General features: G+C 43.1%; 1 protein-coding gene across 2 annotated transcripts in view; it reads left to right on the top strand.

The window, feature by feature from the left end:
- The window catches only part of RBBP8 (RB binding protein 8, endonuclease), a 131088-nt gene that overhangs the window by 113864 nt on the left and 2165 nt on the right, over positions 1-15059 (top strand). The gene's annotated exons all lie outside the window — the stretch shown is intronic.

Raw genomic sequence — 15059 nt, 5'->3', positions numbered from 1 at the left:
TTAGTAGAGACAGGGTTTCACCATGTTGGTCAGGATGGTCTCGATCTCTGACCTTGTGATCCACCCACCTTGACCTCTCAAAGTGCTGGGATTACAGGCATGAGCCACCGCGCTCAGCCATACTTGTTTTTTCTGGTGCAGTTTTGAGGTTGAATATGTTGAGTTCTCTGCCCTTTTGTTCAACTTCTATTGCTTTGTTTCTGTGGACTGACAAATGTTATGAACAATTTGGTTTCAAAATAGATTTCTCTATTTAGCAACTTTCTATTCCTCTAGGACCTAGTTTATGAGTCATTAAGATGACTGGCCAATCTGTGCCATCTTTTCTAGTGGCATTGTTTATCAGTTTCTCTTTTGTGTATTTCTTTGATCCACATCTGGACATAAGCAGGAATAAAAGAGACATTGAATGCAATGTCTCACTCAAATATAAGCAGCCTTATAAATACAATTGTTACTTTTCAGAGTCCTAAAATCTTGCTTAGTCTGGTCTTCCTTGTTAATCAATGTTCTCATGTGAATAAATGACATTAGCTTGTGTTCTCACCATAGCATAGGAAAAGAAATTATACATATTGATTATGTACTATATGTCAGACCACTTATTTACATTGTTTGGCTTTGACTATGATTTTGAATTTTTTATCACCCTATCATCACTTCTATTCAGCCCTTTTCTTCCCTTACCAAATTGTTTATTCTGTTTGGTTTTTGTTCTCTGCTGGTAGTAACTATCTCCTAAAAATAATAATCATTGATTGGTCACTTACTATATGTCAAGAACTGTGTTATACCCTTCACATAGATGTTTTGCTTTCAATCCTCAACCCTGTGAACTTATATATCACTTAATAAATAATGTTAAGCTGCAAAAAGAAACAAAATGGATCCAAAAAACAGATGAAACAACAAATTACTGGCTTTGTTTTTCTTACCTTAAAAAGTCTAGAGGTCAGCAGTCCAAGGCTGCTAGTGTAGCTAGCTCCATAATGGCCTCAGGGACCCAGATTTCTCCTGATTTTCTGCTCTTTCATGCTTTGTATTGGTGTTCGTCCTGCTATATGTAAAGTAGTCTATGCCACCTCTAGCATCATGTCATGTTCTGCACAAAAAGTAAAAAGCACATGGCGTTTGTTTTTGTCCCCTTTAAAAAAGGGTTTCCAGAAAGCCCTACCTCATAACTTTCCTCACTCCTCAGAGGCCGGAATTACCCATCTCATGGCTACCTCTAATAACTAGCAGGGATGAAATTAGAAACCATGACTGCCTAATTCCAGAGTCGACTAACTCATCTTCACTGTAGTATAGTCCTTCTAAAGGCCAGGAGTTTGAGAGACACATGAATTTCAACAAGACACCATAGGATGTGTGATTGGAGCTGTATACTTCCAATGGATTTTGCTTTTGAAGAGGGAGCCTAAGCAGACAGGTGGGGTTTGTACACCTGATGGTAGCTTGACAGCTATCCATCCCATTTATAGCAGTTTTCATTTTCTTTTCAGTTGCCCTGTGAAGTTGAGTGAACTGAGGTCTCTCTCCCTTTTTATCTGCTATGGGACAACTCTACCTTTAAATGGAGTAAGGAAATAGACACATTTTAAAAACATTTGAGTGGCTGGACACTGTGGCTCATGCCTGTAATCCTAGCACTTTGGGAGGCCAAGGCAGGTAGATCACTTGAGGTCGGAAGCTCGAGACCAGCCTGGCCAACATGATGAAACCCCATCTCTACTAAAAATGCAAAAATTAGTTGGGTGTCATGGCACACACCTGTAATCCCAGCTACTCAGGAGGCTGAGGTAGAGAGAATCGCTTAAATCTGGGAGGTAGAGGCTGCAGTGGGCCAAGATCACATCACTGCACTCCAGCCTGGGCAACACAGTGAGACTGTGTCTCAAAAAAAAAAAAAGAAAAAAATTTAAGTTAGATACATTTAAATGCATAATGGCTGTTCATGACAGTGCACTTGAGCTTTTCTTTAAAAAGATAGTGTGTATTAAAGGGCTTTATACGTTTGTAAAGCATTTGCATAATAGACATGTTAGATAATATTTTCATAAGAATGTATGTCATTCACTGGTTATATATAGTTATATATAATTTCAGCAAGCTTTTTTTTTTTTTTTTTTTTTTAAAAAATCTCCCTCTGTCGCCCAGGCTGGAGTGCAGTGGCACAATCTCAGCTCACTGCAACCTCCACCTCCTGGTTCAAGTAGCTCTCCTGCCTCAGCCTCCTGAGTAGCTGGGGATTACAGGCATGTGCCACAACGCCCAGCTAATTTTTATATTTTTGGTAGAGATGGGGTTTCACCATGTTGGCCAGGCTGGTCTCAAACTCCTGACCTCAGGTGATCCACCCATCTCAGACTCCTAAAGTACTAGGATTACAGGCATAAGCCAGCACGCCTGGCTGCTAGCAAGCTTTTTAAAGTTCGAGACTTCTGATTTAAACTTTGGAAACATGGAGAACCTGTATGTCAGCACTTAGCATTTGACTGGCACCTTTTCTTCCTTTAGTAAAGAGATATTCTGATTAAACCGTTTGAAACCTAAGGTTGTCAAATGGGACAGTTTGAATGAGTTAATTATGGGTACTCAAATATGTGTAGAAGCCATAATAATGTTACCTTGAGAGAAAAGCCAGATGAAGCAGAAGAATATTCCCTAAAACATTTCATGCAGTGAAGTTTTCTCAAAGTCCAACTGGGAAGGCTGCTGCCAATAGGCTCAATGTATTAGTAACTCAGTTTAAACTGCATCTGGGCCAAGTGCGGTGGCACAAGAGCTACTTGGGAGGCTGAGGTGGGAGGATCCCTTAAATCCTGGGAGGTTGAGGCAGCAGTGAGCCCAGATTGCACCAGTGCACTCCCGGCTGGATTACAGAGTGAGACCCTGTCTCAAAAAATTAATAACAAAATAATAAACTGCATCTAGCATGTATTTTTTAATGTATGTAGGGCATTCTTAAACCCTCTGAAAGAAATAACTTTGAAAGAGGGCAAAGATTTCTCCCAAGGTTGCCTTTCTTTAAATATATATTTTTTTCTTTTTATAGAGATGAATTTTCACTATGTCGCCCAGGCTGGTCTGGAACTCCTGAGCTCAAGTGATTCTCCTTCCTTGGCTTCCCAAAGTGCTAGGATTTCAGGTGTAAACCAGTGTGCCTGGCTCCAAGATGGTCCTTCATTTGTAATTCAATTACAAAAAAAGAGTAATGTTACAAAAACCAAATAACACTAGTTCATTTATTTAACAAATACTTATTCAGCACTTTACCAGGCACAATACTAAATACAGTGGTCAGAATTAGGCAAAATTTGACAAATTTTCTTTAAAGGAGCAAGCTTTTAAAGAAACACATACCTAAGAATCTGACTTTGTCATCTCTGGCATCTTAACATCCATGAGGTTAATTTTGAAAAATGACACTGCAAATAAGCATTTGAACTATATCTCAGATTTTGCTATCCAGCTGTGTATTTTCAACATATCTAGCAGTTTAAGTGACATCTCAGTCTTTCTCTTTGCCAAGTTGAAGTGTTAGAATAGTCCTTAGAAAAGTGAAGTGTTGGCTCACACCTATAATCCCAGCACTTTGGGAAGCTGAGGCAGAAGGATCACTTGAACCCAAGAGTTCAAGACTAGCCTGAGCAACATAGCGAGACCTTGTCTCTTAAAAAAGATAATAACTAGGTGTGGTGGTGTGTGCCTGTAATCCCAGCTACTCAGGAGGCTAAGGTGGGAGGATCACTTGAGCTTGGGAAGTCGAGGCTGCAGTGAACTGAGATTGGGCCACTGCACTCCAGTCTGGGTGACAGAACAAGACCCTGTTTCACAGAAGAGAGAAGAGAAGAAGGGGAAAAAAAGAGAAGAGAGAAAAAACTGAAATGTCCTTACATTTGAGTTCTTTGGCACTTAAAGAATGAAACAGTTGTCTGTTATCACACCAGCAGAGGCCAGAAGAGAGCTATTTTTCTTTCCCTTTCTTTGCTTTTTTTTTGGAGACAGAGTCTGTCACTCTTGTTGCCCAGGCTGGAGTGCAGTGGCACACAACCCCCTCCTCCCAGGTTCAGGTGATTCTCTTGCCTCAGCCTCTCAAGTAGCTGGGATTACAGGCACGAGCCACCACACCTAGCTAATTTTTTTTTTTTGTATGTTGAGTAGAGACGGGGTTTCACCATGTTGGCCAGGCTGGTCTTCAACTCCTGACCTCAGATGATCCACCCACCTTGGCCTCCCAAAGTGCTGGGATTACAGGCGTGAGCCACTGCACTCAGCCGAGAGCTATTTTTTGGAGAAATAATTAGTTGGAAACTAGGGGCTGAGCAATGAAAAGAGAATTTCTAGGATACATAGGATATGAATTGGGTACCTTTGGCACAGTAATGATGGCTCATCAGGCCAAAAAGAGCTTTCAACATAGCTACTGTGAAATATAACAAAGGGCAGAGGCAAGAATTCACGGTCTTGAGAGGAAAAAAAAAGTCAACATTGTGTATCTATGTATTGGGCATTTAGGAATACAAAGAAATTGGCTCATGCCTGTAATCTCAGCACTTTGGGAGGCTGAGGTGGGTGGAACACGAAGTCAAGAGATGGAGACCATCCTGGCCAACGTGGTGAAATCCCATCTCTACTAAAAATACAAAAATTAGCTGGGTGTGATGGCGCACGCCTGTAGTCCTAGCTACTCAGGAGGCTGTGGCAGAAGAATTGCTTAAACCCGGGAGGCAGAGGTTGCCACGAGCTGAGATCGTGCCACCGCACTCCAGCCTGGCAACAGAGTGAGACTCTGTCTCAAAAAAAAAAAAAAAAAAGAATACAAAGAAATGTATGAGATTCTGTTACCCAGAGGGAGACCAGAGAGCCATAAAAAGATGCCTAAGAGGTCAAAGAGTCTGAGTGCCGAAGAAATGTTAAGAACAATTAGAACCCAAACTCTGCCTTAGGATGAGTTAATCTAGAGAAGCAAAGAAGAGGAGATAATGCAATGTAAGTTGGGAAATCAACTGACTGGAATTTGGAAATGCCTAAATACTGAGTCAGACGGGGCCTTAGAGAACATTTGATTCTAGCCCCTTGCTTTGTAATGAAGAAACAGGAGCCCAAAGAGTCAATGATTGCCAAGGTCCCAAAGGCTTAGAACCAGAATGTATGGCACCTGGGACCTCAGTTTGACGTTCTTTCCCTTTTGCAGGTGTATGCGTTAGAACTACAAAGTAGAGCTGATATGTGGTTTTAGTAAGACTGGCAGTAAACCTGGGTCCTGAGTGCAAAATTAACACTTTACACTTGAGTCTGTAGTACTGTGGTTTATCAGACCATGAGTAGCAGATCCCTTTCTTCAAATTAAATCTTATACAGAACTTCAGTAAGCAATGATACTTTATTAACATTAATTTATTGCAAGCATTCAATTTTATCACCTTTGCTTATAAGTCCACCTAGTCAAATGCTTGCTGCACCTCAGGCCAGTTATGTCTGAGGGTAAGTTCCAGGCAGCAGTATTTTTTTGGGATACAGGCTCTTGCTCTGTCACCCAGGCTAGAGAGCAGTGGCATGATCACAGCTCACTGCAGCCTCAGCCCCCTGAGTAGCTGGGACTACAGGCATGCCACCATGCCTGTTTTGTTTTGTTTGTTTGTAGAGACGAGGTCTCGCCGTGTTGGGCAGGCTGGTCTCGAACTCCTGGGCTCAAGCGATCCACCCACCTTTGAGCCACCACACCCAGCCCATCAATATTTATTTTAAAGCTCCCTATGTGATTCTGGTATGCCACCAAATTTGAGAACACTACTGTAAGTCACTGTTACAGGCTAGTACAGTGGCATTCAAACTTTGGTGTACAACAAAATCACCTGGAAGGCTAGTTAATCACAGATTGCCAGGCTCCACGCCAGTTTCTGATTTTATGGGCCTGGGGTGTGGCCCAAACATCTACATTTTTCACTTGGGTTGCAAACGGTGCTGATATAAGTATCTAATAAAAATCAGCCAGATGCTTGATAAGTAGAGATTATCAGACTCCTCCCATGGGAATTTTGATTCTGGTATAGTCTGAGCATTTATGTTTTTTACAAGTTCACAAATCAGTATAAGGCAAATTAAGAAATATTGCTATGAAAACAAGGAAAACTAGTAAAATGTTAAGCGTCAAGAAAGACAGTGGAAAATATTTTGAGCTGCGTAGTAATGCATTAATTTAGATGGCATCAGGCCCATTTCATATATTTTTTATATATTTTATATATATTATATATATTATATATATATATATATATAAATAAAATGGATTTGGAGAGGGCATGGTCAGGCATAGTCAGGTATGCAAGAAAAGCATTTGGTAATCTATTATAATATTCCAAATATGAGGAGCACCTGGGCTAATATGTGGCAGTGGAATGGAAAAGAAGAAATTTAGTAACCACTTAATGCTTGTTACATACCAATACTGGCAGCTCAGCGTACAAGAATGAACATAACAATTTCTCCTCAGTGAACCTATAGCCAACTCAGTGGTCACAAGGAACATTGCAAAGTTAGAATCATTAGGTCTCCTGCTAGAAATGGGGAGGAACCCTTGTTCTATGTGTCATTTATAATTGTAATACTTTTAAAAAGAGAAATTAATCTATCTGTAATTCTACAGTGAACTTTCTTTTTGCATATTTAAGAAGTCAGGAACAATTATGTAGCGGATATTTGCCCAACACATTATTCTGTACTCAAATTTGAGACTGCCCACTATATCCTTGGAGATTTTTCCAGGAAATTTACTCCTTTTGTTTTCTTCTATTTATCCTCTAACCATTTACTCAGAAAGATAATTATCCATTATTCATGCTTACTGAATCCGGGCCCTTTCATTGTTTATTAACATTTCCGCCAAAGTTTGGTAGGACAAATAAAGAATGAAACTCAGATTAACCTTAGACCATCAATGTATCTATCTATCTTGATAAAATATTTGGGAGAAAAAGTAGAAAGTGGGCTCAAAATTGGAAGGATAGGTATTTCCAGTGAGCCGGGCGACATCTTGAGTGGATCTGACAGGAAGTGTAGCATTAATCTCAAGAAAATAACAGGTAACAAGCTGTGCGAAAATGTCCTAAGCATGCATTTGATTGACAGTTTCAAAAAATCAAAGAATAAAAAGTTAATGCTTAAAATAATCTATTCCAACCTCTCATTATAAGTAAATTGGTTGGGGGTACAAGTTTACTTGTCTTTCTTTTTTACAGATGAACAGGTAAATTTGAAACAGTTACAAATGACAGCTGCAGTGTTATGCCAACTTTAGAAGTAAAGTTATTTCTGTATTTTGACTGCTCAGCATCAGGATTATCTTGACTGACAGATGATGTTTTGCCAGTGGCAAAGATCTTTAACATCTATCTTGCATCACAAGATACTCTTCTATTAGATTATTCCAGAATCTTGAAGAGTAATAGATCAATTACAAGACAAAGTTGAATCATTTACAATAACATAAGTAGCGAAAACTTTCAAAGACTCTGTGCATTAATATTCACATGGATTGGCTGGAGGCAGTGGCTCACACCTGTAATCCCAGCACTTTGGGAGGCCAAGGCGGGCAGATCACCTACGGTCAGGAGTTCGAGACCAGCCTGGCCAAAATGGTGAAATGCCTTCTCTACTAAACATACAAAAATTAGCCAGGTGTGGTGGCAGGCGCCTGTAGTCCCAACTACTCGGGTGGCTGAGGCAGGAGAATCACTTGAACCCAGGAGGTGGAGATTGCAGTGAGCTGAGATTGCACCACTGCACTCCAGCCTGGATGATGGAATGAGACTCCACCTCAAAAAAAAAAAAAGGAAAAAAATATATATATTTACATGAATTATACTGATGGTGGCAAATACAACTGAGCCTTGCTTGCAATTTCAGTATATATAGTATACTTGTGGTATATAGTGTATTTGTTGTGCAATTTTCTGTGAGTAGACATACTAAAACAAATTTTTAAGATAATTGTATAGAAATACAAACTTTCTGATTGATTCCACATTTTTTTGGTTGTTGTTGGTTTTTTTGTTTGTTTTGCTTTTTCGTAGGGACGGGATTCTCACTACGTTGCCCAGGTTGGTCTCAAACTCCTAGCCTAACGTGATCCCCCTCAACTTGGCCTCCCAAGGTGCTGGGTTTACAGTCATGAGCCACCATACTGGCGTGATTCCACATTTCTAAGAACTTCTAATATATACACAGAAATCATAGGGAAAGCTCTAATCTGAGTAAACACAAAATTTGAGTTAATCTAGCAGCATACGTAAACTCTGTGCTACCCAATTTATCAAAATTTTATATATAATATGTTTTCATGGCATGTTTTTCTAATTATCATCTCAATAGTTTTAAATGTGTTTTTTGTTTGTTTGGATACAGAGTCTTGCTCTGTGGCCCAGGCTGGAATGCAGTGGCACTATCTTGGCTATTACAACCTGTGTTTCCTGGGTTCAAGTGATTCTCCTGCCTCAGCCTCCCCAGTAGCTGGGACTACAGGCAAGTGCCCTCACACCCGGCTAATTTTTGTATTTTTAGTAGAGACAGGGTTTCACTGTGTTGTCTAGGCTGGTCTCAAACTCCTGACCTCAAGTGATCAACCCACCTCGGCCTCCCAAAGTGCTGGGATTACAGGCATGAGCCACCGTGCCTGGCCACCTGTCCCATTTTTAAAGGATTATTCAAGGTGATGTGAGGGAGAATGAGATAATCAGAGTGTGAAGGTGGGAGCAGGGAGTGAGATTACTGCAGTTGTTCTGTGGAAGATGATGGTGTAAAATGGGAGCAGTTGATGTGGTTATCTGAAGGTAGAACATCAGTAGGATTTGCTGGGTGATTTTTTTTTTTTTTTGAGAGTCTCACTGTCGCTCAGGCTGGAGTGCAGTGGTGCAGTCTCAGCTCACTGCAGCCTCTGCCTCCAGGGTTCAAGTGATTCTCGTGCCTCAGCCTCCTAAGTAGCTGGGACTACAGGCAAGTGCCCCCATGCTCAGCTAATTTTTGTATTTTTAGTAGAGATGGTGTTTCACCACATTGTCCAGGCTGGTCTGGAACTCCTGACCTCAAGTGATCCACCCACCTTGGTCTCCCAAAGTGCTAGCCACCACACCCAGCCTGCTGGGCAATTTTAAAGGGTGTAAGGGAAAATAAAGAATCAAGGATGACTCCCAAGCGTTTTATTTGAGCAGCTAGATGAATGGAGGAGCAGCAGATTTGAGGTAAAGTGGCAGAAATTTGTTTGTTTAAGACAGATTAAGATTGGGATCCTATCAGACATCCAAGTAGAGATGTTAGGTATGAACATATGACTTTGAAGTTCAGGGGCAAGGCCACAGTGAGAGATACAAATGGAGGGGGGAGGTCATCAATTTCTAGCTGCTATTTAAAGCAATGGACAGCACGAGATCACCAAGGTTTGATTATAAATAGAAAAGAGATCTAGAAAGGTTGCGTTAGATTAAAGATGTATAGAACTGTAGACATAGAAGAGTCAAGGTGAGGAGGATCACCTACAATTTAGGCTTCTAGTAACAGAGGTGTAGGGTTATAGGGCTTCAGTTCCTGACAGTCCCTTAGGGCAGGGGGCTAGTCACTTGCTAATATATTCTCCTCCTTGGACTTACCTCTCAGGAAGTTTGTATTGGTAAGGTGGGGACTGTTGAGAGTTTGAGGGCGACAACCTGAGGCACACTGAGCTTGGAGGGCCCTTGGGTCCTGCCAGGACTACTGTTGAGGCCAGGGGAGAGGTACCCTCCAGGGGAGCACAAGTAGCCCTGTGGCCCCTGCTCCAGGTGGGGTCAAGGGTACGGGGCAGGCAGTGCTACAGGAGCAGCTCTCACCCCTTTCCACCTTGCCATACACATCCAAGCTTCCCAAAGGCCTGTACCCCGCGTGCTTCCGCACCTCAGCTGTCTCCAACAGGGAACACCATGCCCACTTTGTCTTCCTGTGCTCACCACCAAACTTTACCAGCCATTCTCAGGAGTGTCCCTTCCTGGGAAGACGGGGTGGTTAGAGATGTAACTTTTCCCGTTTTGTGGAGCTGAAGGCAGGGATGCTGGAAAATACCATCTTGCAAAAATGCCATATCAGAGACACCTAGGTAAGCAGCATAGGGCAAATTGCCTTGGGAAGTGCAGCCTGCAGGGGGATGGAGGTCTGTGGGAAATCAAGGCAGGGAGGGTTTTAGGCCTCAATGTGTCATCAGAGCAGGCAAATACAACAACAGCCTGTCTGGTTTCTGGCAAGAAGCATCTATAGGGCAGACACCAGACCTGTCTTTCACAAGGAGCTTGACAGCCTCAATCCAAACAACCTCCAAACTCCAAGACTTGATCATACTCAAAGTTCAGATAACCTCAAGGTCTCTCTGAAATGTAATTTCCAGCAGCCAATTGCTGTTCCCTCACTTCTTAGACATGGCTGCCATGTTCTTTGAAGGAGTTGCTCGCTTGCAGAGATCCGCAGAAACCTAGGTCAGTCAATCCTGGTAGAATGCTAAGGTGACAGTTTCATCTTTCTGGTCCTTCATGTACTATAGCTGCAACCACAAGGCTTGGCCTCCCATCTTTCTAAAAACACCACGGGAAGAGCTGGTGCTCTTCCAGTTGATGAAGGCTAAAATGACAGAGTAGGACTAGTAGCCAAGGTTCGGTCCCACCTGCTGATGCATCTCAGCTCCTGACACTCCAGAGGAAGAGCTGGCACTTCCCAACCATGAATCGTAAAAGCCACACAGCCCAAGGGCCAGGGCCCCTTTCCTACAGGCAGTTTCTTGGCCTTTGTAGATTGTCACAGTTCACACCAGAATGCATGGACCTCAGGGGAACTGCACTCCAGCTGCTGCTTTTATGCCTATGAGTCTCCACTGAACAACCATTTCAAAAGCCGTACTGATGTGCTGTCTGGTCAGTCACCTGTCTTGATGGCATGTAACAAGGTAAGTTGCAGTCAAGTGCTTCTAGTAGCCATCTTTCTCCTTCGCATAGCTATGCACGTCTAGCTACTATGAGCTAGTACCTGTTGATATGACTGTTGAACTCTCAATGAACAATTGCATTTCTTTTCCTTCCAAGCTCTCAAACAGGACCTCATTGTGGCCCCCATGTCCCATCAGCTCACTTCACCGGGTTTGTTGGGAATCTCCAAGGATTCTCAGACAAAATCTTCCATGCAATAAATGCTAATAGTAATAAAACCAGGTAGTGGTGCCAGAGTAGGAGATACCCAAGAGAATGAGCTTGGTGACTTCTACATACATACACACACTATAGCAAGAGAGGGACAACATCTCTTAGAAGTGGATTAGACTTAGTTGGTGACACTAAGAGTCATGCTTCCTGTTTTCTAATGCTTGTTCCTGAGAGTTACTCGGGCCATGTTGAATCATCATCACAATCAGGGCCCTTCTCCACTTCCCATGCTACTCTATAATGGAATAAATAGCTGTATTCAAACACCCTCCCCTCCAGTCTCCAGTACACCCTCCCCTGTGGAAGTGCATCTGCTCTGAGTGACTCAGGCCATGGTGGGTAAACACCAATGAATGGCAAGCGCATCATGTCGGTGCCGTTAGTGGTGCATGGTGTGTCTGCACAGAGCTATCCTAAGAGGAAGCAGGGGTTTACTCGATCTTGCATAATAAGGCAGTTTTGTGTGTGGATTCATTAAATTTGCAAAAGGAGCACCCAGAGAAGGTGCAGCAGCCCAATACAGTGCCTTAAACATAGTAGGCTTTGATCCACGTTTCCTGATTAAATAAATGATGACTGAGTCTGGGAACAGGGAAAACTGTTCTAGGCTCTGCCAACACGTTTACTGTGTTACCTTGGTCAAATCTGGCCTTTTAGGGCTTTAGGTTCCTCATCTGTAAAATGAGAGGCCTGGACTGTGATATAGTTTGGCTATTTGTCCTCTCCAAATCTCATGTTGAAATGTGATTCCCAGTGTTGAAGGTGAGGCCTAGTGGAAGAATTTTGGTTCATGGGGGCAGATCTCTCATGAATGGCTTGGTTCTGTCCCTGTGGCTATGAGTTCACATGAGAGCTAATTGTTTTAAAGAACATGGCCAGGCACGGTGACTCATGCCTGTAATCTCAGCACTTCGGGAGGCCTAGGCGGGCACATCACAGGGTCAGGAGATTGAGACCATTCTGGCCAACATGGTGAAACCCCCATCTCTACTAAAAATGCAAAAATTAGCTGGGTGCGGTGGCAGACTCCTGTAATCCCAACTACTTGGGAGGCTGAGGCAGGAGAATTGCTTGAACCCAGGAGGCAGAGGTTGCAGTAAGCTGAGATTGTGCCACTCCACTACAGCCTGGTGACAGAGCAAGACTCCATCTCAAAACAAAAAAAGAAAAAGAACATGGCATCTCTCTCGCTCCCTCTGCCTTGTTCCCTCTCTCGCTGTATGATACACATGCTCCACCTCCACCTTCCACCGTGACTGTTAGCTTCCTGAGGCCCTCACCAGAAACAATGCTGGCACCATTCTTGTATAGTCTGCAGAACCATGAGCCAAAGAAACCTCTTTATAAATTCCTCAGTCTCAGGTATTCCATTATAGCAATGCAAAACTGACTAACATGAAAAACAGTAAGAAGGAGTGGGGTCACCAGTCCACATTTCTCCTCAGCACTGCCCTAATAGATGCTCTTGATGAGGACCTGCCCCTGTACAAGGCTTCTGCCTGGGCACCCAGGCTTTACTGTACATCCTCTGAATTCTAGGTGGAAGCTGCCAAGCCTCCTTCACTCTTGCATTCTGCACACCTGCAGATTTAACACCACATGGAAACTGTCAAGGCTTATAGCTTATGCTCTCTGGAGCAGCTGCCTGAGCTGTATCTGTGGCCCTCTGAGTCATGGCTGGAGCCAGAGCAGCCTCCCAGGCACAGGGCAGTGGTCCCCCCAGGCCTGGCTCACAAAACCCTCCTTTCCTGTGATGGGAGAGGATAGCTCCAAGATTTCTGAAGCAACTTTGAATGCTCTACTTCCCTTTGAATGCCAAGTTCCAAATTTAGGTCATTTCTTTGTTCCCATATCTGATGGTAGGCTGTTTGAAGCAGCCACACCACATCTTGAATTCTTTGCTGCTTAGAAATTTCATCTGCCAGATACCCTATGTCATCACTCTTAACTTCAAACTTCCATAGATCCCTAGCACATGGACAGAATGTAGCCAAGTTCTTTGTTAGGGCATAACAAGGGTGACCTTTCCTCCTGTTCCCAATAGGTTCTTATTAGCTTGACCTTCACTTCCATATGTCTATCAGCATTTTGGTCATAACCACTTAGCAAGTCTCTAAGAAATTCCAAACTTTCCCTTGTCTTCCTGTCTTCCTCTGAGCCCTCCAAACTCTTCCAGCCTTTGCCTGTTATCCATTTCCAAAGCTGCGTCCACATTTCCACAATTTCAAGTATCTTTATAGCAAGGTCCCACTCCTTAGGACCAATTTTCTGTTAGTTCGTTTGTATTGCTATAAAGCAATGCCTCAGACTGAGTATTTTTTTATTTTTTGAAACAGAGTTTCACTCTTGTTGGCCAGGCTAGAGTGCAGTGACACAATTTCAGCTCACCACAACCTCCGCCTCCCTGCCTCCCTAGTAGCTATGATTACAGGCATGCACCACCACGCCTGGCTAATTTTGTATTTTTAGTAAAGATGGAGTTTCCCCACGTTGGTCAAGCTGGTCTCAAACTCCCAACCTCAGGTGATTTACCCGCCTCAGCCTCCCAAAGTGCTGGGATTACAGGTGTGAGCCACCGCGTCAGGCTGGGCTGAGTAACTTATAAAGAGAAGAGGTTTATTTGGCTCATGTTTCTACAGGCTGTGCGAGAAGCATGGCACCAACATCTACTTCTGGCGAGCGCCTCAGGTACTTCTTAATAGCAGTGCAAATAGATCAACACCGACTGCATGACCTTTGAGGGCCTATCTAGTTTCATCAGCTTCTCACAATTAGATAGCTAGCACTTTTCAGGAGGGCAAACTGAAAAGCAATTAAAAGCATGGTCTTCGCCAGGTGCAGTGACTCACACCTGTAATCCTAGCACTCTGGGAGGCCAAGACGGGTGGATCACAAGGTCAGGAGTTCGAGACCAGCCTGGCCAATATGGTAAAACCCCATCTCTACTAAAAAAATACAAAATTTAGCTAGTACCAGCTACTCGGGAGGCTGAGACGGGAGAATCGCTGGAACCCAGGAGGCAGAGGTTGCAGTGAGCCAAGATCGTGCCACTGCATTCCAACCGAGACTCTGTCTCAAAAAATAAATAAATAAATAAATAAAAAGCATGGTCTTCAGAGCCAGGCAAACTAAGGCTGCAGTTCCAGCTCTGTCACTGAAAGTCTAGCATGGTCAGTGAGCCAAAATCCTCTTAGCTTTCCACACCCACAAGTACGAGGTTTTTATGATAATTAAATGAGATTATGCTGGGATTTACTACAGTCCCTGACACATAGTAACTGTTCAATAATTGATATTTATCATCATTATTGTCAGTATTGCAGAGATAATGATTATGAATTACAAAGAAGTTCTCAGAAAAATTAGAACCTGAGGTGGGCCTTGAAGACTTGATAAGACTTAGCGCGGCTGGGGAAGCAAGGTGGGAGAGGGAGATTTCATAAGGGAAAGGGGTCATATGAGCAAAGGCCTGGAGGCAGGAGAACAGGAGGGGTGTTGCAGGTTGCGGTTGGGAACTTAAGGAGAAGACAATTAACCTGGAGAGGAGAGTCTAGTAGAAGTCACAACCTGTTAAGGAACACACGGATAGCTAAGTTGGGATCTCTAAGTAATTTGCTCAAAGGGGGCTTCATAAACCAGCCCCCTTTCTTTACTTTTTTTTTTTTTTGAGACGTAGTCCTGTTGTTGCCCAGGCTGGAGTACAGTGGCACGATTTCTGTTCACTGCAACCTCCATCTCCTAGGTTCAAGCGATTCTCCTGCCTCAGCCTCCCCAAGTAGCTGGGATTACAGGTGTGCACCACCATGCCCAGCTAATTTTTTTTTTTTTTTGAGATGGAGTCTCTGT

This window comes from Cebus imitator, unplaced genomic scaffold (assembly GCF_001604975.1).
Source record: "Cebus imitator isolate Cc_AM_T3 unplaced genomic scaffold, Cebus_imitator-1.0 Scaffold12, whole genome shotgun sequence".
Classification (NCBI taxonomy): Eukaryota; Metazoa; Chordata; class Mammalia; order Primates; family Cebidae; genus Cebus; species Cebus imitator.
This window is presented reverse-complemented; position numbering and strand designations above follow the sequence as displayed.